Below are 22,489 nucleotides of genomic sequence, written 5' to 3'. Positions count from 1 at the left end.
CTGTGCCAAACCTCATCTCAAAGGCTGCTTCTTTATTATTCTAACACTCTTCTTTTAAATATAACCCGGTTTTCAGTCTACAGAGGTGTCTATTTAAAACAACAACAACACATATACCTGGGAGATGCCACAGTTTGAGAACATATTATGAATTACCTGGATGTTACAGTGGAAAAAGTGCTGAACTTAAAATCAGAACATTTCACTTTAGTTTTCTGTCCTACTACAGTCATTTTCCTTTCCTAGGCCTCTATGTCTAAGCTTATAATAAGTGATAGAGTTACATGAGATAATCTCCAAGATTTCTTCTCTAAACATTTCTGGATGAAAGTTAGTTAGTTGATAGCCAGCCACATGTAAATGTTTATTCATATGCTAACTCGATTCTTCAGTTATTTGTTTAATGATCACGCTAAGCACACATTAGGTGCTCCAAGGATACAGAGATAAATAAGGAGCTTGGAGACTAGTGGAACTGAGATATATATTTTTCCCTAGGTGAAAATGTATTTTCTCACGAACCATTTCTTCAGGTTGTAGGTCCTTTTTTTATGAGTCAGACTTGGCATGTGGGGTTGGAGGTTGCTGGAGAGTAGAAAAAACATTTATTGTCCAAAGTGATGTCCTGAGAAACTAATCTTGAAACTGTAGATGCTGAGGGTCACAACATAACCACACTTCGGGGGACTTTTAACAAAGAGTAGTGCCAATAGATTGCAGTTAAATAGACATCCTGGTAACAGAATGATCTAAAATGAAATAGCAAGACTCTACCTCTTAAGGTAAGAGTCAGAAGATACTCAGAGGTATAAGAGAAGAATAGCCATGTGGTTTTAGGGTCTTTCAGTGGGTATGGAGCTATGTCCAGATAAACGTGTCTAATGTGTATGGATCTGTCTACTTGATATGGTTTCACATGGTATCTGGAGCCGGTGTTTACCTGCTAGAGCATTCCTATTCTTTCTCAGGCTCTTTCTTCTCCACTGTTCCATCAAATGGGATATAAATAAGAGCAACTTTCCTTACTTTAGGAAAAATGCAGTATAGGGGAAAGGAACAAGTGCTAATAAGAGAGTTGAAGATCAGCTTTTTAAACCAGAATTATCTGACTGAGTGGTTAAACTTGCTTTTTTACGGCATTATTTCTTTTTTCTTTCATGTTCATTTCTTGCTGTTCAAAATCCCTACTTTCTTCTTTTGGTAAGAGGAGTATTTTTTTTTTTTTTCTTCCAGGGAACTGTGCCTTCATCATTCCACATGACCCTGATGGCTGTGCCCTCCTCAGCCAGTGAGAGAACTCGTGACTCCTGGTAAGTTAGACTGGATTTCCTTGGCATTTAGAAGTATCAGAGTTTCAAAACACATGCTTTGAAAACAACTGATGCAGAGTCATTCGTGGTGCAAACCCCAGTGAGAATGCCCTTCTCTTGACTATGCTGAAGCAACTTTGGATCCTACTTTCCCAGAGCCCATTCAGTCCTTCTCTTCAGTTCTCTTACCTGTACAGTATTCTGTGAGTAAATCCCTCATCTGCTTATGCTAGACAGTCTAGGCTTCTCCTGCTCACATTGTTATAGATTGGATATTTCTGTCCTCTCAAAATTCATATGTTAAAATGCTAACCTCCAATGGGATGGTATTAGGAGGTGGGACCTTTGGGAGGTGATTTGATCATGGGGATTGGAACCCTCACCAATGGGATTAACACTTATAAAAGAGACTCTGGACAGCTCTCTAGCCTCTTTCCACCCTGGGAGGATGCAATGAGAAGTCTGCACATCAGAAGAAGGCTTTCATCAGAGCCCATTCATACTGGCACTCTAATATCAGACTTTCAGCCTCTAGCACTGGGAAAAATGAAATTCTGTTGGTATTAAGCCACCAGTCTATGGCACTTTGTTAAGGCAGCCCACACTGACAGAGAACACATATTAAGTAGATAAAGCCTTCTCCATGTAGAGCTCGATGCAGTGAGCCCTTCCGATTCAGAGGAAGGTTAGGAAATATATTTGAAGTATTCTCCAATTTCTCCAGGCCAGAATACTGGAGTGGGTAGCCTTTCCCTTCTCCAGGGCATCTTCCCACCCAGGGATCAAACCCACGTCTCCTGCATTGCAGGCGGATTCTTTACCATTTGAGCCACAACAGAAGCCCTCCTATTCAGAGGAAGCTTAGGAAATATATTGGAATTAGATTTGAGGGGACAGAGTAAATGATCTTGCTCAAATATGTATAAGGAAGAACAATGAAACTCAGATTCTTGAAGGTCTCCTTTGTTTGAAGGGCTTCCTGGTGGCTCAGCTGGTTAAGAATCCGGACTACAGTCCATGGGATCGCAAAGAGTCGAATACAACTGAGCAACTTTTACTTTGTTTGAAACCTTGTTTATAACATTTCTGTTCTAAAGAGATTGGTCCTGAAAACCGAAACCCCTCTTAACAATAGAGGGGCTTCTTTGGAGGTGTTGACAGGGCTCTGCTCATGCCCAAGAGCTAGTGCAAGCAGCTCTAACCCCCTTTTACTGCTGGGTAAAGTGAAAGGTCCAGAAGTTTCCTCAGCTTCTGCTTTGGTTCGTGAGACAAGCGATTCCATTATCTTCTACTCTCTCTTCAGACTTGTCTACAAGTAATTTATTATATTACAGCATTTCCAGAAATTTAGCAAATTCTTGAAAAGAAAGATTTAATCTTTTCAAGAGAAGCTGGAGAAGATTTATGGACGCCTATTCTTAACATGTCACAATGTGGCTTGGCTGCTAAATTTACTGGGACCGCCTACACAGCTGAAGATTTCTGTGACTGCTGGAAATAATGACTTTAGGAGGTAACCAAACAGCATTAGAGAAAAATATTTGAGAGAAAACAGATTTTTTAGGTTACAGAAGGATTTCTCATTTTATAAAAGAACATTGCATTTTTAGGAGGCTCATTAAGTTGTTTTCCCTTATGTTTGACCCCAAATTAGAGTTTAGATTTCTTAATTTTCTCTTCTAAAATCATCTGCAAGATATTGGGAAACTTGAGTTTTCAAGTCTTCAAAAGGCCTTACACAAAATGAAAGCATTAGTTCTTAAGTATTATTATGGAATAAATTGAATTTTGTTAGGTTGCCTTTTGTAATCCTTATTTTTTTCTGTGCTTAATCATTACAGGTAATTTAAAAATAAATACTTCTGCAAGTGAACCAATAGAAATATTTCACTGTCATTAAACAGAAAGCTAAAAGCCTAATTACTGTATGTATTGAATGTTCTTCTGTGGTAGTAATTTCTTCACTCTTCCAATATCTTTATTTTCTTTATTTAACATCCACAGTTTTTCCCTTTATATGCTGGCCTTTTTTTTTTTTTTTTCTTCTCCATTTTGTGGAAGAAAGTGGTACTCTGTTATACAAATATGCTCCCTATTTCCTTTGAAACTGTGTTCAGTCAGTCCCCGCAGAAAGAATAGGTAATGAAATTCTATCTCTCAAGTGTATGTAGACATATCAATCACTTTAAGTGGAAACAATCGTTCCTCTGCCATTTAGAGCCAACATTTTTGAGCACAGAAGCAGTACTATTGCTTTCTGTTACTATTTTTAGTTTTTCCATAGCATGCTTTCGTTTACATTCCATCCACATGCTGCCGAGGTCAAGAAAAGCAGATTTCCTGATAACATCTGATTTGAGCAAAGCGGAGTGATAAAAGGTGCCTTCTGTAATCTGGGTTTAGAGCCGACTGAAGATGTGGACCCCAGAGGAGGTCGTCCAGCAGCCCCATGCTCTTGCCACCCCGCAACCATTTCCAGACCTCTGCCCAGGCTTGGTCAGCAAGCACAAAGAGTTGTAGCTCTTTATTTTGCCTTTGAACCCAGTCCTACGTACTCTAACTTCCGCTTCACAATCCAGCATTTTTTTTTCCTTCCTCCTACGTGAGCAAAATTTGTGCTGCCACCTTTTTCCTTAAGAATCATCATACATGTTAAGCTTTGGTCATAGTCTCCGTATTTTAGGAAGCTGACACCAGAAGACACAGAAGATAAGGCATTCGACCTATTTTATTCCAACTATTCCGATCCTTCCTGCCTGCTCTCCCCACCACAGACTTTAAAACCCATGCCTGTTTGAAATGCTGCTGGCTAAAAGCATGCTACTGATGAACGGGAGTCATATCATGTTAGCCCAAGGCCCTCTAGTTACTGTGAGGCGCTGCTGTCTCTACCTAAGGCACTGTTGCTGTGAAGCAAAGAGCCTCTCGCTCCCGATCCCCAGATACAGAGCAGTATCGATGCAGAAATATTAAAGAGAAAATTAATAATTTATATCAAAAATTCATTTGCAGCTGCACTTCAGTGAATTAATTACTTTTTGTCTTTCTCTTTTTATTCATTCCTCTCTCTTGCTAATGATCGACTTAGAACTAGGAAGAGGAAGAAGTAAGTAGGGTGGGAAGAAGTGGGAGGTGGGAGTCTGGTGCTTCGAGAGCAGAAAATACAAAGGAGACCTTGCTTTAATGTGGGCGCCCTAAGGGACCTGACAAGTGAGAAGAGATAGGTTAAACTTAATCCCATCTTCTCTTCCCCAAAAGCAATAGGAAACCATTTCACCATGTTATAGATTCTACTTAGTATTTTAGAAGAGGGGAAAATTAAAATCCAGCCAGCCAAAGTCCCAAGTTATTAAAAAGATTAATCTGTTGTTTATCACTACATCTTCTATGCAATTCTCTTCCCTGTATGCTCATTAAAATAGTATAGCCACGCAGACAAAGCGATTGTATAATAATGCTCAAGTGTTAATGGAGCTTGTGTACTGACTTCCAGAAGGGTTGGGGTAGGGGCAGCAATTTTTACATAACACTGGCTTATCACAACCTGCCAGATGACACTAAGGTAACCTTATGGCAAGGTTCAAATTCACAGCCATTTTAGTCATTTTCTAAACTAGAAGGGAAAAATCATTCAGGGAAATTTTACTTGCCAAATCCCAGACAGAGGCAAAGCAAATAGATCCTTCCCATGTGTAAAGCATTCATAGAACAGGAAGACAGTTCCTATCATGCTATTCCAAGCTACCATTTTAAAGCAAGCAAAAAGATGTACTTCTTAATATACCTTATTCTAAGTAGCCATCTAATGGGAGAAATAACCTTTGTACTAACGAGATTTTGAAAATGAATGTAAAGGCAGACACTGAGTTTTCTCCAATAATCTTATTGTTCTGGCACAAGATGGGTAGCCATTTGAGTACCAAATGATCCCCTCGGGGATAAACAGTTTCCATGGGTGTGAATGAATGTTCCGGTATGTGTATCAGCAGAAAAGGGGATAAAGTTACTGGAGAAGTTGCAGAGAGTTCAGCGTTTCATTTTATTCCAGAGATCAGAGACTAGGAAAGGAAGAGAAGGAAGGACGTTTAGAGAGGGAGAAGGACTTCAGGAGCCAATGTCAATGACATCAGAGGCAAATGCTCTTCTCTTCAGGTCAGTGCAAACTATCACCAGGGGAGCCTATTGAATCCTCTCTAAAAAGTTGTGCAGGTTGCGTCATAATGTTGTGCCCCAGGCTAGTATAGTAGTTCGCCACTGCTTTCACATGACCTAACGTTATCAGGAGCCCATCAGCTAATTCCAAGTCTGTGGTCTGGAGGTTGGAATGGGACATCACCATCTGAAAAGTGGGTCTTTGCTTGAATTTCTAAAGCATGCCTAACAGATAACCAAAATTATCTAACAGTCTTGGTAGAAAAGATTTCTCCTCCCAAGGTTGAAAACTCTTCAGATCACATGAATACCTAATTACAGCGATGTTCATTTATGTTACTGTTTAAAGAGACCTGTCTGAAAAAGACCTGTTCAATATCATTAAGGCACTTATAACCTCCATGCACTAAATATAGTGGTAAAATTCCACTGACAATGAATGTGCACTTATATTTCCATCTTCCCTAGAATTCTTTATTTGAAAATTTATCAGAAAAATAACTCATCATATCAGACAATAAGAAACTGAGAATCTGTACCTAAGATACACCTTTACTGTTCCAAACAAATGTAGAATAGCATTTGAAATATAATAAAAATAAATTTGTTTGTCTGTTTCATATTTTGTATGTTAAAAGTAGCATTAAATAGAATAATCACAAACTTTCTCCAACATCTCCTGGCAAGTGATTGCACCAGCAGGTGGAAAATTTGGTAGATATCTTTCCTTCCTAATTCCTTCAGCAGGAACATTTAGAACGGTATAATGATTGGCTTTAAGGAATCTTGTGCTTATGAAAAACTAACCTGATTCTGCTTTATGCATTCACATTTCATCTCCAGCCAGACTCTTCGCATACCCTGGAAGCTCCTGGAGACTTTTGACTACCTAGTACTGCCCTCATGTGGGCCAAGGGTGTCACTATTACAAGGAACTACCTGCTTTCCTTTTTTGACAATTGCAGAGGGAAGTCAAAATCATGATTTTTAATAGTTTTTAGCATATACATGGATCTAAAATTTCAGTTGAAACAGAACTGCTTTCTAGTTGCTGAATTAGTCAGAAAAAAATACTTGGTATGCCTGGAAATAAAGAACAGGGGAGAAGGATAGGAAAATCTAGGCCAATGTTCTCTCTCACCTGGGATTCTTGTTTTCTCCACCCAGAAGGTCAAATCTCAGCTGAATCAGTATGCAGATCACAGACACAGCAACCCCAGCTCCAGACTAGCGAACGTGCTAATTGGCTCACCCGCTCGAAGAACCAGGGTACCAGGCGTCTGACACACCACCTCTGAGGGAAGCAGGGCTTAATGCGGGACAAAATGTTCTTGCCATTCTACACTGTTGCCTATCCTTGCTTCTAGCAAGCAGTCTGGCCATATGCAGTGGTGACTGGAACACTTTCATAATTATTTCCCTCTTTGTAGACTAATCTGTACACTTGAGATGTTAGAATGCAGTCTAATTCAGACAAAATGAAAATTAAAGCCAGTACCCCTTCAAGCCTTCTTTCCTCATACATTTCTCCTGTAGTGTTCCAAACAGTGCTCTAAATGGTGTAATGCATTCAAAAGTTAGGTCACACACTTAGCATCAGTGGTGTTAACACTCTTTAGACCTGTTCTTAGCACTGGGAATTTGGTTAAAATTAGAGTCCCCTTCCAGACTGCACAGTACAAGAAACAACCCTATTGGTTGCTGCATATAATTCCCTCCACTATTTGTCTCATGATTCCAACTCACAAACTGTTCAGTTGTTTTCTGAGATTGTATCTGGAAGAGATGGAGTGCTTTTGAGAAGGAGCATAGCATTTCATGAGAGAATGCTTGCTCAGTTCTCAGAAACCATAATATCCTCAAGCTCTCTGAATCGGAAGCTGTCTTCCTGAGTCACGTGGCATCCATGGAGCTGATGCAATAGGAATAGGAACATAGCACAGCCATCAGTTGTTGATTAACTCTGATAACTTACCCTGCCTAATGACGTGGAAGTCTTTCATGCTTCCACTGCCTAATGGAGCTCATTAGATGTACACTTATTAAATATTCAGATAATTGTGGTAGTCATAATAGTGGTAATGATAGCCACATGATGACATGATGAAGAAGAAAGCATCCTTGAACTGGAAAGTTTTCATTTTGCCAGAGAAAGTCAAAAGAGCTTAGAGGACTTCCGTGAGCCATGTGCAGAACCCACAAAGATTATTTAGTTGTTTCTTTGCTTTATAATTTTTTAAAAAAACTAAGAGTAATCATCTTGAAGATTTCCTGGGATCACCTGGCTACGCAAAAATTCTGCCAGTTCCCAGACAACATAGATAACTTTCTCTTGATTTGGGTTTGTATTTTGACCTGAAACTAGCAATATAAAACTCTGTCTCAGCATTGTAATTTACGTTCTGCTTCAGTTCTTTATTTATGATAGTTAGATTTTAGGTCAAATACCCTTGTGGAGCCAAAAGACTTCCAATAAAGAGGGACTTCAACCTCAACTAAATAAGACTTTTTTTTCGTAAACAAGTCTGTTGCTGAAATTTTTTTCTTACTAATGTTTTTCAACTCTTATGTTTGTCAGAGTCTCCAAGTCTGGGGCAGGATGAGATGTGAAAATGTCAGAAAATTCAAGAAAACTTCTATTTTGTAAGACTCAAAAGGATTTGATAAGAATATGAATTGTCAGTTTTGCTCATCACTCAGTTCTAAAAATCTATACTCTAAACCTTTCATGTCTGTCTTATCCCTCACTAGCATCAAACATAATAAAATCAAAATAAACTTCTGACAAAAATGAGGTTTCAAAATTTTACCATGGGTTTCTTTTCTATTTGATTCTTTTTGATTAGCACCAGATACACTAGAAACAAACAAGTTCCTCCTGAATCCCATTTTGTCTCAGCAGTACTCCTAGCAGGGAAAAAAATAAAAAGCAAAGACAAATATGGAAATGACGCTAAGATATTTCTTCTGTCATCTCTTTTAACAAGTTCATAAAAGCAATACCCGTGTTGGCTTTATGAATTTTCCAAATTGAAAATAAGATAGATAATACAATAAGGCTCAGCTTTTGAATTTGTGGTGATTTTTCTCTTGCATTTAGAAATTTTATATCCCTGACAGTTCAGTAGCACTATTTTCTCTTTTCTCTTAAGTCTAATGTAAGTCGAATGGGCTCACTTACGCTTATAATGAACAGCTTAGGAGTTTTTACTCTTGGGTTTCAATCCTGGTAGGTGACAATAGCTTGTTTGCATTTGCCTTATAAATCGGCTGCTGCATGGTAGTGAAAAGCAATCTTTTGCTGTCTATACAATTATTGTGACACTTCTTCAACACGATGTGCTCACTGACACTAGTTTACCTTTCGCAGCCCTAGGCTCGCAACCTGGTGGTATTTGAATTAGTTGCTCCAAAGAAACTGTTGGTCTTATGACAGCTTTGCAATGTGGAATGAGCTGAAAGCAGGCTCAACTGACCCAGTTATAACAACATCCCTGAGTCTGGAGATTCTTCTGGCTTCTGATGGTTGCTTTACTTGTATTTGGAGAAGTTCACAACATGGCTAGAAGAAAAGAGAAACATCTTTGACTAAGTCTGCCCTAGAGGAACTTGTCAGAGATCTTTTACTATTTTCTTCTTTTGTCCTGAGCAAGAGAGTCAGGGATAACAAACCACCAGGAACGTATTTGTGACAGTTGACTATTAACAGTTGACTATTCCAGCTAATGGTGATGGAAGAGCAACAATGGTACTTCTAAAATTTCTATTTTGTAGTGGATTGTAGGTGGCAGTCTGATCAAAAGAGATAGCAGAGGAATTGTGTGATCCTACTGTTTCAGTAGTAAGACTGTATGTCTATGAGGGGATAACACCAGTTGGCCTAAAGGAGATTACAGACAGCTGCAAAAGTCACCCACTCTTACCCTTTGCCACTTTTAAAAGCCACTGCTACTTTGGTGACCATTTTGAAAGTTTACTCTTTGATCGTTTTTGTATTTCATGATGTGTAATAATTAGTGGAAAATAACATAGGTTCTAGAAGGACTATTCATTTGAAAGAGAAATAGCCTAAGCAAGTGTGGATCAAAGTAACCTACCTGATGAAAACAAACCAAAGTATTTCTTTGTACTAGTGGCTCTTGCTCCAGTTCCTTCCATGAGATCTAAATTAGTTCTATTAAGTCTAATTCCCAAAGAAGCTTTCATTTTCTGGGTCCATCTGCCAAAATGGATTGCCATTTGTGATGGACCCAGAAAGTAGTAAGCATGTTGAGCAAATTTGCTACAGACATGTCATCTGCTGCTGATATAGGAGTAGACATTGCATAAGATTTCTTTGAAAGGAAGAACAAACTAAAAACTAGCTATTGAATTTCTAGCTACATGAATTTCTTATTAGTGTTGAGGTGCCATGGGGGTGAACATGAACATTCTTCCTTACAAAGCCACCCAACAGATAGAAGAGGGAAAATAATTCCAGCATTCAGAAAAAGAAGTCAACACCTGACTCATGTGCTTTCCCTGTGTTTTCTCCAGAGCTCTATGGTGAATATTCTGTTCCTAATAACTGAATGAAAGAGAAAGCAAAAGTAAGAACAACTCCTTGCTGTATATTTACCATAAGCTCAGTTCTCCTCCAAGATAGAGGACACCAAGATGAATCTTAGAAATGATCTTTTTAGACGTTTCTTCCCACCTATTACCCAGTTTTCCCAATTGCTCTTTTTTGAAAGTGCTTTTAAAAATACTTCCCCTGCAAACGTATGCAGCATAATAATCTGATAATAATAGTATAATCAGCATAATCTTTAATAGTCACTCTAGTTCAACCTTTACCAAGTTCTAACCATGCTAGAAAATAGATATTGAATGAGTAGAAGAGTTCATCTCAGTCACGTCACTTAGAACCACCACCATGAGTGTGTGATTAACACTTTGAAAGCTGGTGCTTTGATCAAAGTCAGAGTTGGGTTTAAAGGCATGACACAGGAACAGACAATGTAACTTGAGTGATGGGGAGAGAGGAGATGGAGTGGCTAAACTTCATTAGTGGTGGATTACTAGGAGAAGACCCCCAAACCCCTGCCCCTGAGATCTGTAAAGGACATGGAGTTCAGAAGCACTTCCGCGAGGACGTGTTTATTACAGTCATGTACTTAGCCCACTACTTAAACCACTCCAGATGTGTTCTTAAGCTGCCCCTCTTTGTCACTAACTTGAGTCATACTTTATTCCTTACAGTCTAAGAATCCTAATGAGAGGCACTCAAAATATTTTCACATCTGTGAATCATCAGACTTTTAACCAACCCTCTTCTTTCAAAGAATGATTGGAGGAGATGGAAAAACAAGAAGAAAGTTAGGGAAGGTTCTACTATTCTTCTGGGATCAGTTCAGTTCAGTTCAGTCGCTCAGTTGTGTCCGACTCTGCGACCCCATGAATTGCAGCATGCCAGGCCTCCCTGTCCATCACCAACTCCTGGAGTTCACTCGGACTCATGTCCATCGAGTCAGTGATGCCATCCAGCCATCTCATCCTCTGTCGTCCCCTTCTCCTCCTGCCTCCAATCCCTCCCAGCATCAGAGTCTTTTCCAATGAGTCAGCTCTTCGCATGAGGTGGCCAAAGTACTGGAGCTTCAGCTTCAGCATCATTCCTTCCAAAGAAATCCCAGGACTGATCTCCTTCAGAATGGACTGGTTGGATCTCCTTGCAGTCCGAGGGACTCTCAAGAGTCTTTGTAGATATGCCCAAATCCATAAATGTAGGCTTGCATCTGCTTATCAATTGCATGTCCTAATGAGCATCAATTTTCTGTGTGTCTGAGGTAAATTGTATAAACTAAGAAGTTTTGAAAAAAACAGGAACCATAATGAACCTAGGATTAAAACTGAAAGTGATTGGTGCTTCTGATTCGTTAATGTCTGTAAGAATATTTGAGGTGAGTTCTCATAATGTAAGTTCTGATTTCTTAAGAGTAAGATGGGCCTAAGACTTTGCATTCTTACAGTCTTCCTTGTGATGCCATTCTGATTGATCATTTGTCAGTCACCTTTTGAGTAGCAAGGATATAAAAATGAAGGTGCAGCCACACAACCAGTCTCATTTATTCTTTGTAGGCTGGTGAATGAAAATGACCATTAAAACCAGATCAAGTCACCATTTCTGATCTGTGTGGCTTTGAGCAACTCATTTAACACATTTAACTTCTTCATTTGAAAAATGATGATGATATTTCTCTTGCTCGTCTCCATAAAAATACAAAATGGTAGATGATGCTGGTGCTGCAAGAGGGCTCAAGGCCCTGGGAGCCCTGGAATAGGAGGCCACAATAGCTTCTCTGGAGGCTTCTGTAGTGGCATCTGCGACCTAGGTTTCAGCTCGAGAGCTTATGGAGGCAAGGACAAGGAGTGGCTCCCTGTCACCAAGCTGGGCCGCCTGGTTAAGGACATGAAATCGCCTCTTTGGAGATTTGTCTCTTCTCTTTGCTCATCAAGAAATCATTGACTTTTTCCTGGGGGCATCCCTCAAGGACAGAGTTTTGAAGATTGTTGTTCAGTAGCTCATTTGTGTCCAACTCTTTATGACCCCATGTGCTGCAGGGCTCCAGGCTTCCCTGTCTTTCACCGTCTCCTGGAGTTTGCTCAGACTCAAGTCCATTGAGTCGGTGATGCCATCCAATCATCTCATCCTCTGTAGTCCCCTTCTCCTCCTGCCCTCAATCTTTCCCAGCGTTTGAAGATTATGGCTGTGCAGAGGCAAGACCTGTGCTGGCTAGTGAACCAGGTTGAAGGAATTTGTCCCCACTGGGGATTATGACAGACATATTGCTTTGGGTGTCAATTGCTCTAAGGAGGTAGCCGGGGCCATCTGTGGGACCATAGTCCTGGCCAGCTCTCCATTGACCCTGTTGGATGAGGCTCCTGTGGTAACAAGATCAGCAAACCCCATACCATCCCCTGCAAGGTGACTACCCACTGTGGCTGTGTGCTGGTGCCTCTCATCCTTGCCCCAGGGGTACTGGCATCATCTCAGCCCTTGTGCCCAAGAAGCTACTGCTGATGGCCAGATTTGACAACTGCTACCCTTCTGCTGAGGGCTGCACCACCACCTTGGGCGACTTCACCAAAGCCACTTTGATGCCATTTCCAAGATCTACCTGCAGTTCACCCCTGATCTCATTATAAAGTGTTCACCAGGTCTCCATATCAGGAGTTCACTGACCACCTTACAAAGACCCACACCAGACTTTCCATGCAAATAGCCCAAGCTCAAGCTGGTAGCCACCACCTAGTTTTATGAGAAAAATAAAGTGAATGAAGCCAGAAAAAAATTTATCTTGCAGGATGATTCTGAAAATTAAATGATGTAACATAAGTTTGATAATAGCTTTTAAGCAAATAACATTTTTCTAATCAAAAAGCATTTTGAACAATATGCAATTTCCAATAGTAAGAGTCAGAGGGGAAGAAATGCATGATTTCTGACCTAAAGAGTTTGTAAACCATTAAGAATAAAAATCAAAATGTCTATAAATTGCTAAAATAGAATATATGCTGAATAATAAATGTCATAAGAGAGGTAAAAACAAAATGCTCTGGAGTTGATAGAAGGAAAGGTTGACTGAGGGACTGAAGAATGAGAAAGATGGAGAAATGAAGGAAGGCTTCAACAAGGAGTTTGCATTTGAACTAAACCTTGAAAGATAAGTCAAAGTTCAGCAGGCGGAGAAGATGAAGAGTGTCGTTTAAAGCAGAAGTAACAGCTGTAGACACCATGATATTGTGAAAAACAGTGGCCTTTTAATGACATTTCCAGAATTCCAGTGTGTCTAGAACTAGGTCAAATTGGGAGAAGAGGAGGAAGATGAAGCCAGCGGCACCCAGAAGGGAAGGATCTCATATGCTGTGCTGAGTTCCTGGGATGGACAGCACCTCCCTCCTATTACACATCTCATCACACATTATCATAATTATGTATTAGCTCAAACATGACTCTGTACCTCGACTGCAAATATCTGACCCATAACAAGAACTCAGCGAATTGTTGTTGGCAGAATCAATGTCTCAGTGTCTAAGGGAGAGAGTTTCTTGCAGTAGGATTAAAGGCCTTAATAATATTGCATAGCTAGATCCCACAGTTGCCTATTCTGGTTGTCCTGCAGTGACCCCAGCCTACAGATTTGCTCCAGCGTAAATATACTCCTTAGACACCCAGCATTTTTTATTTGGAATGATTGTTACATTATATAACAAAACAGCCATCCCATTATACGACCCATTGCATGCATTCCATTTGGCCTCCCTGTGATGATTCAATCTCTGAGTGGTGCTTAAGATGGGAAAGGTTGAGAGATGCTATTATACTCTAAGCAGATTGAGATCATCAGATGAAAACTATGGTGTGTCAGCATGGCATCCGCCATGGCTTATAACGCAAAGTTCAGTAATATAGCTTGCAGCTACTAGTTGATTAGAACAGCTTTCTAGGCTAGGATGTCTTAAACACACAGAAGCATGGGGCTGCTTACTTCCTCACAGAAGCAGAGTGGTAGTCTCCAGTGAATGATATGATTTCAATACAGAAATTTTGCTTACATCTCACTTCATTTCCATTCCATCTATTGATTTTTTTTTTTCAGGATTGTGCACATGTATTGGAATACCTTTATTAAATCCCCCAGGCATTCTAAGTAAACACAAATAGAATAAAATTAGGAACAACTGTAAGGGAACAATTGTAAGTAGACCCTGCCTTTGTATTATATTAGGAATAGAAACCTTGAATTTATCAGGTGGAATCATTTAAGGGCTGGCTCTAAGCAGAATGGAAAAGAAGGCAAAAGCTTATTTTCTGCGGAGAGAGGAGAGTGCAGAGGTCAAGGGCATGGGCTGGAGGTAAGCTACTTGGATTCCAAACCTTACTTAAAGACTTCCTAGCTTTGTGATTTTGGTTACATTGTTCAGTCTTTTATACTTCAAGCTCATCCTCTATAAAGTAGAGATTATAATATTAGTTAATCCATAATGCTGTGGAAAGTTAATCCAGGGAATATTGCTTGGAATAAAGCTGCCACACAGTAAGAGCTTAATAACTACTAGCCATTCTTATAGTCTCCAGGGTCTCCACCCCACTAACTCAGTAACTATCCCCTACTTCCAGACTCCCTCATTCCATATTGCTGGTGCTCCCCTGTATCTTCCTTCTTCTCATTTCTAGCAAGAGTTTGAGTCATTTATGTTTGTGTAATTGTGTCCCCACAAAACGTTGCCCTGACAGAAACCTTTTTATTTACCTTTTATTTCTTACTGTAGAAAGAAAAGTGCTTTTCAAAAAAAAAAAAAAAAAATTAGGGAATTCACAATGTTTATAATCAAATGAGAGGCCTATTATCCCAGCCCATACCTAAAGCCTCTGAAGTCACAGCAATATACATTCATTCATGCAACAGATATTTACTGAAGTGTTCTATGTGTCAGAGACTTTTGGATGCTCAGAGAGGGCAAAGATAACAAGGCAGGGGAGATGCTCAGTATTAACTGGGGAGCGTGAGAACACCAGGAAGGGGAATTTAATCCAGCCTGCTGTAGGGGAGGAGATGGGAGCAGGAAAGGCTTCTCTTCATCTGTCAATGCAGAATCCCTAGGATTATTTAATGCTGAGCATCAGTTTTCCTCTACCTAGTTACAGGACAAAGTCTTTTTTCTCTTCTCTCTAAAAATCCTGGAACTATATCCCTCCACACTTTTACAGTGCTCAAAGGACAGGGGGAAAAAAAAAATCTAATGTTTCCCTACCTCACGTATTGGGGACTTGGGTCACAGGAAGGAAAACTTTGCTCCAGGCATTACTTACACTGTGAAAACAGCAGGAGTGCATTCATGCATCCCCTTCTCTTCACTGTGCCTCCTGCAAAGTGCTTACTGAGCATGCATAATCCATGTCAATAACGCTAGGGAAAATGGAGTTTATATTAATAAAAGACATTGTGTCTCTGTTCATGTGGAAATTAAAGGTTGTTGAAAGATAAGATGTATCCTACAACAGAAATAGTTAAATAACAATGAAATGAAACATAATTAATTCTCAGTGAATTATTCTATTCGTGATTCTTGATGTTCTGGAACAGACATCAGTTAAGATAGCAAATACTGAAAGTTTCATCTCAAGCGCCACTTCCTACCAACTGGAAGTAGATGGCTGGAAAACTGTGTAGCCAGTGATTATCTTACTTTGCCAGACTCAGAAGGAAGTAACTTTGGGACTAGTGTTCATCATGCCATAGGAATGGGAAGTGTGAGCACTTCCCACATCTTTGCCATGGTGTGCTGGCTATGTGGGCTTCCTGGGTGGTTCAGGGGTAAAGAATTACCTGCCAGTGCAGGAGATGCAAGAGATGTGGGTTCAATCCCTGGGTAAGGAAGATCCCTTGGAATAGGAAATGACAACCTATTTCAGTATTCTTGCCTGGAAAATTCCATGGACAGAGGAGCCTGGAGGGCTACCAGTCCATAGGGTTGCAAAGAGTCAGACAGGACTCAGCATGGCACAACAGCTGGCTACATAGTAAGCTACATAATAGCAGGATGGTTAAGAAAAGATGTTGCAGTCTAAAAGACCTGAATTCTGCTCTTGGCTAACTGTTGTTCAGTCACGCAGTCATCTCCAACTCTTTGTGACCCCATGGACTAGAGCACACCAGGCCAACTCTGTGCTAATTCTGTGGCCTTGGGCAATTTATTTAACTTGTCTGAGCCTCAGTCTTTTTAAATGATAAGTGGAGGTACTATTGTTTACCGACTCTCCCAGATCGGTCCCCAGCAAAGGTCTCTCTGCCTGGTGCCATTTGTGCCAATAGGAGACTGCATTTGGTTCAGAAGCAAAGGGAATGTTTTATTCTTTAATCAAAGAATGGAGATTTGCAAAGTTGCACTGCAAATTCTTCCTTTGTGTAGATGGGAGAGTGATTGGATGGATCCGTCTTTAAGGCATGAGGGATAAATGCCAAGTTACTAAGAAGGGAGATTTGCAAAGTTGCACTGCAGAGTACGTGCTCTCCCTAAAAGACCATGGCCTGTGGGGCTGCTTTATTTGGTTTTTGTCCGCAGGGAGTGAGTTGAGTTCTCACGGTTGTGCGTAGGCGCACACTCCTCATGGTTTCAGATCCCAGTGCCCGGCGCAGTGACTCCACCTCCATCTTGAATTGAGGTATCAGGGGCACAGAGCTTCTGCTCATAGATCCCCAAACTGAGATTCTAGGCACAACCATTTTTCAGGAGAAACACTAGTCTGAACAGTCAGGTGCAAGGCTGCTGCCCGCAGTAGCCTATGAGCAAGTGACACCAAATGAAGAATAAAGGAAAAGAAAAAGGTTAGACTTTATTATCCAGATTCTAATTTTATTCCCCAGAAATTGTTAATGGGCTTTGCCAGTGACAAATTCCTCCTCTGTCTTTTGTCCTGCTCCATATTCCTCCTCTCATCTTCTGTAATTACTTCCTGCGAATTTGAGGTGTCATCGTAACCCTGGGTAAATGAACAGAGCTTCTCCCCAGCTGCCTTTACATCTGTTTGATTGCGACCAGGCCTCACCCCTGACCATTTGTATCCCTGGGTGACCACCTTTTGGAGACAAAAGATGCCAAGATATATTTAAGATATATGGTCCAGATATTAGCAAGAGAATTATGGTCACATGTCACATTTTTCCTAAAAAATGACAGTGCCTAGATTTTTTGCCTGTAGGCACAAGTGTGCCCTGATGGTGAGGCTCAATGTCGTGGTTGAATATCCCGGGTCTCCCTTGTGTGAGGTTTTGAAAGGTAAGAACTTCAGGTCAGAGAGAGGTTCACATGAGTAGTCAAGGGGTTTATTGCCTCAGGTTGTCTCTCTAGAGGTTGGGGCCTTGGGGCCCTCTTCACTCAAGTGTGATGTCCCCAGAGTGATCCCTGCAGCTTCAGGACCAACCTAGTCCAGTTTTCTTTAGCTTGACTAAGGCTGGTTTCAAGGTCTGATTGGATCTCTCTACTTTCCCTGTTAGTTGGGGTCTCCAGGCTGAATGGTAGCTCCATTTTATGCCCAGGGCACTCGTTATCCCCTTTGTCACTTGAGACAAAACCGTTGGACCTGTATGACTTTGTAGAAATCCTGGGAGCCCAAACCTGGGGATTATTTCTTTAGGTAATGTCTTAGCCATTGCAGCTGCCATTTCAGTCCTAGCAGGAAATACTTCTGTCCACCTAGAAAACTAAGTCTATTAGCACCATGAGATACCTGAAATTGCCCAATACTCTTGGCATGACAGTGAAAATCTGCCAGTCTTCTCCAGCATGTGTCCCTCTGGTTGCATAAGTGTTGCCTGGGAGCCTCTCAGCGGGGAGGAGGGGGTATGGTGTTGGTGTTGTTCATAGTGCAGATGAGGCCTGTCTCAACTATCCAACTGACTACGCTTTTCATGCGAGAAGTTACCGTGACCTAACTAACCAATTACCTAGGGCTTCCCTCTTATAGAGAGTTCCTTGATGAGCCTCCCTGAAGGCTTGACAAGCTGCAGTTTGAGGAAAGAAGTATCACCCATGCTCATTAACTAGCCACACATGGCCTCCTAGATGTCTGCTGAAGCTCCATCTTCACGCTTTCTCTAATTCTTCCTTTGTGTAGATGGGAGAGCGATTGGATGGATCCATCTTTAAGGCATGAGGGATAGTTGCCAAGTTACTAGCTCTGGGGCCACCCTTTCGGCAGTTGCGTCTGCCTTGTTATTTCCCTTTGTTACCTCCACATCCTCTTTTTGGTGACCCCTATGGTGAATCACTGTTACTTTTTTAGAAGCTATACTGCTTTGAAGAGCTTTAATATGCTTAAGCCATGTTTTACTTGTTTATTCTCTGCAGTAAGCATACTTCTTTCCTTCTAAATAGTCTCGTGTACGTGTAAGATGATATGTGTAAGCATACCAGGAATCTATGTAAATATTTAAGATTCTCTCTGGCCTGACTCCAGGGCTCAGGTGAGGGCTCTCAACTCCACCTTTTGTGCAAAAGTTCCCAGGGTAGACTTCTTGCTTCTGTGACTTGACTCTGGAAGGTCATTACATACTGCTCCTTTTTTTTTTTTTTTGCTCTCTCATAAAGCTGCTTCCATCTGTGACCCATTGCTCTTAGGTGTTTGGGAGGCTCACTTCCTAGGCTAGGATGACGGGAATAGATCGTATCTATGATTCCTATACAGTGATGCTCAGGGGTCCTGTTTCTGTGGGTAGCAGGGTAAGAGGATTTAGTGGGTGACAGGTTTATGGTTGTCCCTGGGTTGTCTAAAAGCATAGACTGAACTTGAATCAAACTTCTAGAGTATAGCCATTGTGTTCCTTTAGAGCTTTAATGAAGCCCGAACCTGAGGTGGAGGCCGTATAGTGATTGGCTGACCAAGCATTAACTTTCCAGTCTTCTTAAGCAGAATTGTTAAGTAGCTGCTACTGCCCGTAGGCAAAGAAGTCATCCCTTAGCAGTTAAATATAATTGTTTGGAGAAATAAGCAACCACTCCAGTAAGGGGTCCCAGTGTTTGAGCTAATACCCTAAGGGCAGTTCCCCTTCTGTGATGAATGTATCAGTCAAAAGTTTACAGTCCATGGGGTCGCAAAGAGTTGGACACGACTGAGAGACTTCACTTTCACTTTCACTTTTCAGGAGAGCCAGAGTTCAGTTCAGTTCAGTCGCTCAGCCGTGTCTGACTCTTTGTGACCCCATGAATCGCAGCACGCCAGGCCTCCCTGTCCATCAAGTCAGTGATGCCATCCAGCCATCTCATCCTCTGTCGTCCCCTTTTCCTCCTGCCCCCAATCCCTCCCAGCATCAGAGTCTTTTCCAATGAATCAACTCTTTGCATGAGGTGGCCAAAGTACTGGAGTTTCAGCTTTAGCATCATTCCTTCCAAAGAAATCCCAGGACTGATCTCCTTCAGAATGGATTGTTTGGATCTCCTTGCAGTCCAAGGGACTCTTAAGAGTCTTCTCCAACACCACAGTCCAAAAGCATCAATTCTTCGGTGCTCAGCCTTCCTCACAGTCCAAATCTCACATCCATACATGACCACTGGAAAAACCATAGCCTTGACTAGACGGACGTTAGTCGGCAAAGTAATGTCTCTGCTTTTGAATATGTTGTCTAGGTTGGTCATAACTTTCCTTCCAAGGAGTAAGCGTCTTTTAATTTCATGGCTGCAGTAACCATCTGCAGTGATTTTGGAGCCCAAAAGAATAAAGTCTGACACTGTTTCCACTGTTTCTCCATCTAGGCATAAAGTAGTTGGTTGATCAATTCTTGAAAGAATCCTTTGTATTCTCAATTCTATAAAAGGATTATTATCTTTTCCTTTGACTTTTCAGATAGAGGCTTACCTATTAGACCATAAGTAGAGACCCAGATGCCACAAAATCTGGCTATCCCCAGGGAACTCTTAAGCTGTCTTACAGTTTTAGGAGGGGCAGAGCTACAAAAAGGCTTCTTTCCTGGGTAGGCTTTTCTGACCTGTGAGAATGAAGCATTGTCTTGGACACCTTTTATCCTGTATTGACTAGGTTGTTCAGAGTGGTTAGCAATTTTTTCAGAGGTCTCTATAAGTTAGAACTGGCAATCAGAATGTTGTCTATATTCTGGATTCCTTTCTCCAAATATAGATCTTTTAGGTCTTTAGCGAAAGTTGACCCAAAGATGGTGAGGGGATTTTTAAACCCTAGGGGCAGCAGTATTGTTTTTCATTTTTTATTTGGCTGTGGGAGTCTTAGTTGAGGCATGCAGGATCTAGTTCCCTGACCAGGGGTCAAACCCGAGTGCCTTGGATTAGGAATGCAGAGTCTTAACCACTAGGCCACCAAGGAAATCCCTGTATTGTTTTCGTCATGTGTTTGGGCCCTGCCACTCAAAAGCAAAAATGTCCCATGACTCCCGTTTCTAATCCAGAAAACCAGGTCCTGGTGGGCCGTAAAGTGGCCAGCAGGGTGCAGGGGTTAGATATACTGGGTGTATATCCTCAGTGGCTTCACTGAGCTCCATACCATCTGGTATTCCCCACTGGGTTTTCTTAACAGGAAGAATGGGGGTGTTACAGACTGACTGACATGGTCTAATAAGTCCCTGGTCAATTAGGTCTTGTATAACAGGGCAGTGGAGCTTCCCTGGTGGCTCAGAGGTTAAAGCGTCTGCCTCCAATGCAGGAGACCCGGGTTCGATCCCTGGGTCGGGAAGATCCCCTGGAGAAGGAAATGGCAACCCACTCCAGTATTCTTGCCTGGAGAATCCCATGGACAGAGGAGCCTAGTAGGTTATAGTCCACGGGGTCGCAAAGAGTCGGACACGACTGAGCAACTTCACCTTCACCTAACAGGGCAGTGCCCAATAAGGCCTCTCATTGGAGAGGGTACTGCTTTCCTTTGGGTCCTGTATGTCCAGGTTTACATGGGCTAACACAGGCCTGGTGCCTGCAGCTCATTCTACCTGTTCTTGGGCCCAGACCTTGGGATTTATTGCAGAGAGACTGACTTGCTCTGTCTGGGAGCTTTGTCCTCAGACATTAGCATTGTCATCCTGTGCCCTTTGTCTAAGGGGACACCAGTCTCCAAATAGTCTCCCATTAGGTGAATAGTAGCCCCTGATTTATCTATTCCTGGCAGGGATATAGGGCCTTGGGGGGCATATAAGAGTGTGTTTGTCCAGTTTACATTCTGATGGCTCTGTGAATACCTGTTCTTGGGATTTCCCTGATAGCCTCATAATTTTACAACCCCTGTGACTGAGTTTGCCTGATTTAGTATTCAGAATGGAGTAAATGGCACTGGTGTCAACTAAGAATTTGACAGGCTTTACTCCTGTGTTCAATGTCAGCTGAGGCTCTTTAGGGGTCAACTGGAGTTCCAGGTTAGGAGCCCTTAGCCCCTTCATTCTACATTTGGACCATCTACTTTCAAGAACGGTGGCCAGGATTTGCCATTTCTGTCCCCTTTGAGGGTCCTCCTTGTTTACATATGGTGCCCTGTTTGGGTTCCAGTTTCCTTGGCTTGTTAGCCCTTGGTGGAGACTGGAGATCACTCACTGGAATCAAGTCTCAGTGGATGGGTAGTCCAGATTCCCGTGCCAACCAGTTGACACTGGAGGGCAACTGGTGTGTGAGCTGGCCTCTAGATTTTTTACCTTCTGACTTTTCTTTCTGTATATCTTCATTATTAAACACCTGGTAGGCAGCCTGGGCTAGGCAAGAAGTAGAGGTTTTCTGGTTCTATTTCCAGTTTCTGAAGTTTATACCTAATGTCAGGGGCAGTTTGTGAAATAAAATATGATCTCAGGATTGCATTCCCTTGCAAGGACTCAGGGTCAGTGGAAGTATAGATTCAGCGGCATTCCCCGAGGCACTGTAGAAATGCCAAAGGATTTCTGTTGGCTCCTGATTGATTTTCTTTATCTTATTCCAGGGGACAAGTTTCTCTCCTGCTGCCTGGATTCTTTTTAGGATCTCAGGATCATATTTTTACAATGCATCTTTCACCCTCTTGCTCCATTGTCTCAGTGGTCCCAGTTAGGTTTATTATCTGGGACCTCTTGATTCCTCAGTCTGCAAATAGTATGACCTGCACTGTTTCTGTTCTCTGTGTCTGCTTCATCTCATACGTTTGAAAATAACATAGGGTTTTCTTTCCTTCTTAGGAATACTTTGAGGAGGCTCTAGATGTCAGCCCAGGTGGGGTCATGGATCTGAAGGATTCTCCTACTCAGATTCAGGAATGTATCTGAATTGGCTCCTCCCTCAATCCCTCACTAGGACTTTTCCAGTTATACAGATCAGAAGTGGTGAATGGGATGTATACCTGAATGAGCCCTACTTCTCCATCCGGGACCTGCCTCAAAAGGAGTACTTTTCCTAGAGGGTGTGGACCCTGACTGGTAATTAGTACCACTTTGTGGACTTGCTAGACTGGGTTCTAGGGGAGAGGGCTTGTTATGGAGGGAGCCCCTTGGGCATGTGGCACAAATTGTGAC

At 41.7% G+C, this 22,489-nt stretch overlaps 1 non-coding gene and 1 pseudogene across 1 annotated transcript; both read left to right on the top strand.

Moving 5' to 3' along the window:
- The first annotated feature begins 11,725 nt into the window (after positions 1–11,725).
- On the top strand, positions 11,726–18,652 carry LOC138094995 (small ribosomal subunit protein uS5-like; annotated as a pseudogene).
- Positions 18,653–20,631: 1,979 nt separating this feature from the next.
- TRNAW-CCA (transfer RNA tryptophan (anticodon CCA)) lies at positions 20,632–20,703 on the top strand. The gene has a single exon. It is a non-coding gene; the product is annotated as a tRNA-Trp (tRNA).
- The last annotated feature ends 1,786 nt before the right edge of the window (positions 20,704–22,489 follow it).

Source organism: Capricornis sumatraensis, chromosome 19 (assembly GCF_032405125.1).
Source record: "Capricornis sumatraensis isolate serow.1 chromosome 19, serow.2, whole genome shotgun sequence".
Classification (NCBI taxonomy): Eukaryota; Metazoa; Chordata; class Mammalia; order Artiodactyla; family Bovidae; genus Capricornis; species Capricornis sumatraensis.
Note: the sequence above shows the minus strand (reverse complement) of the source record. Positions and strands in the feature narration are given on the sequence as shown.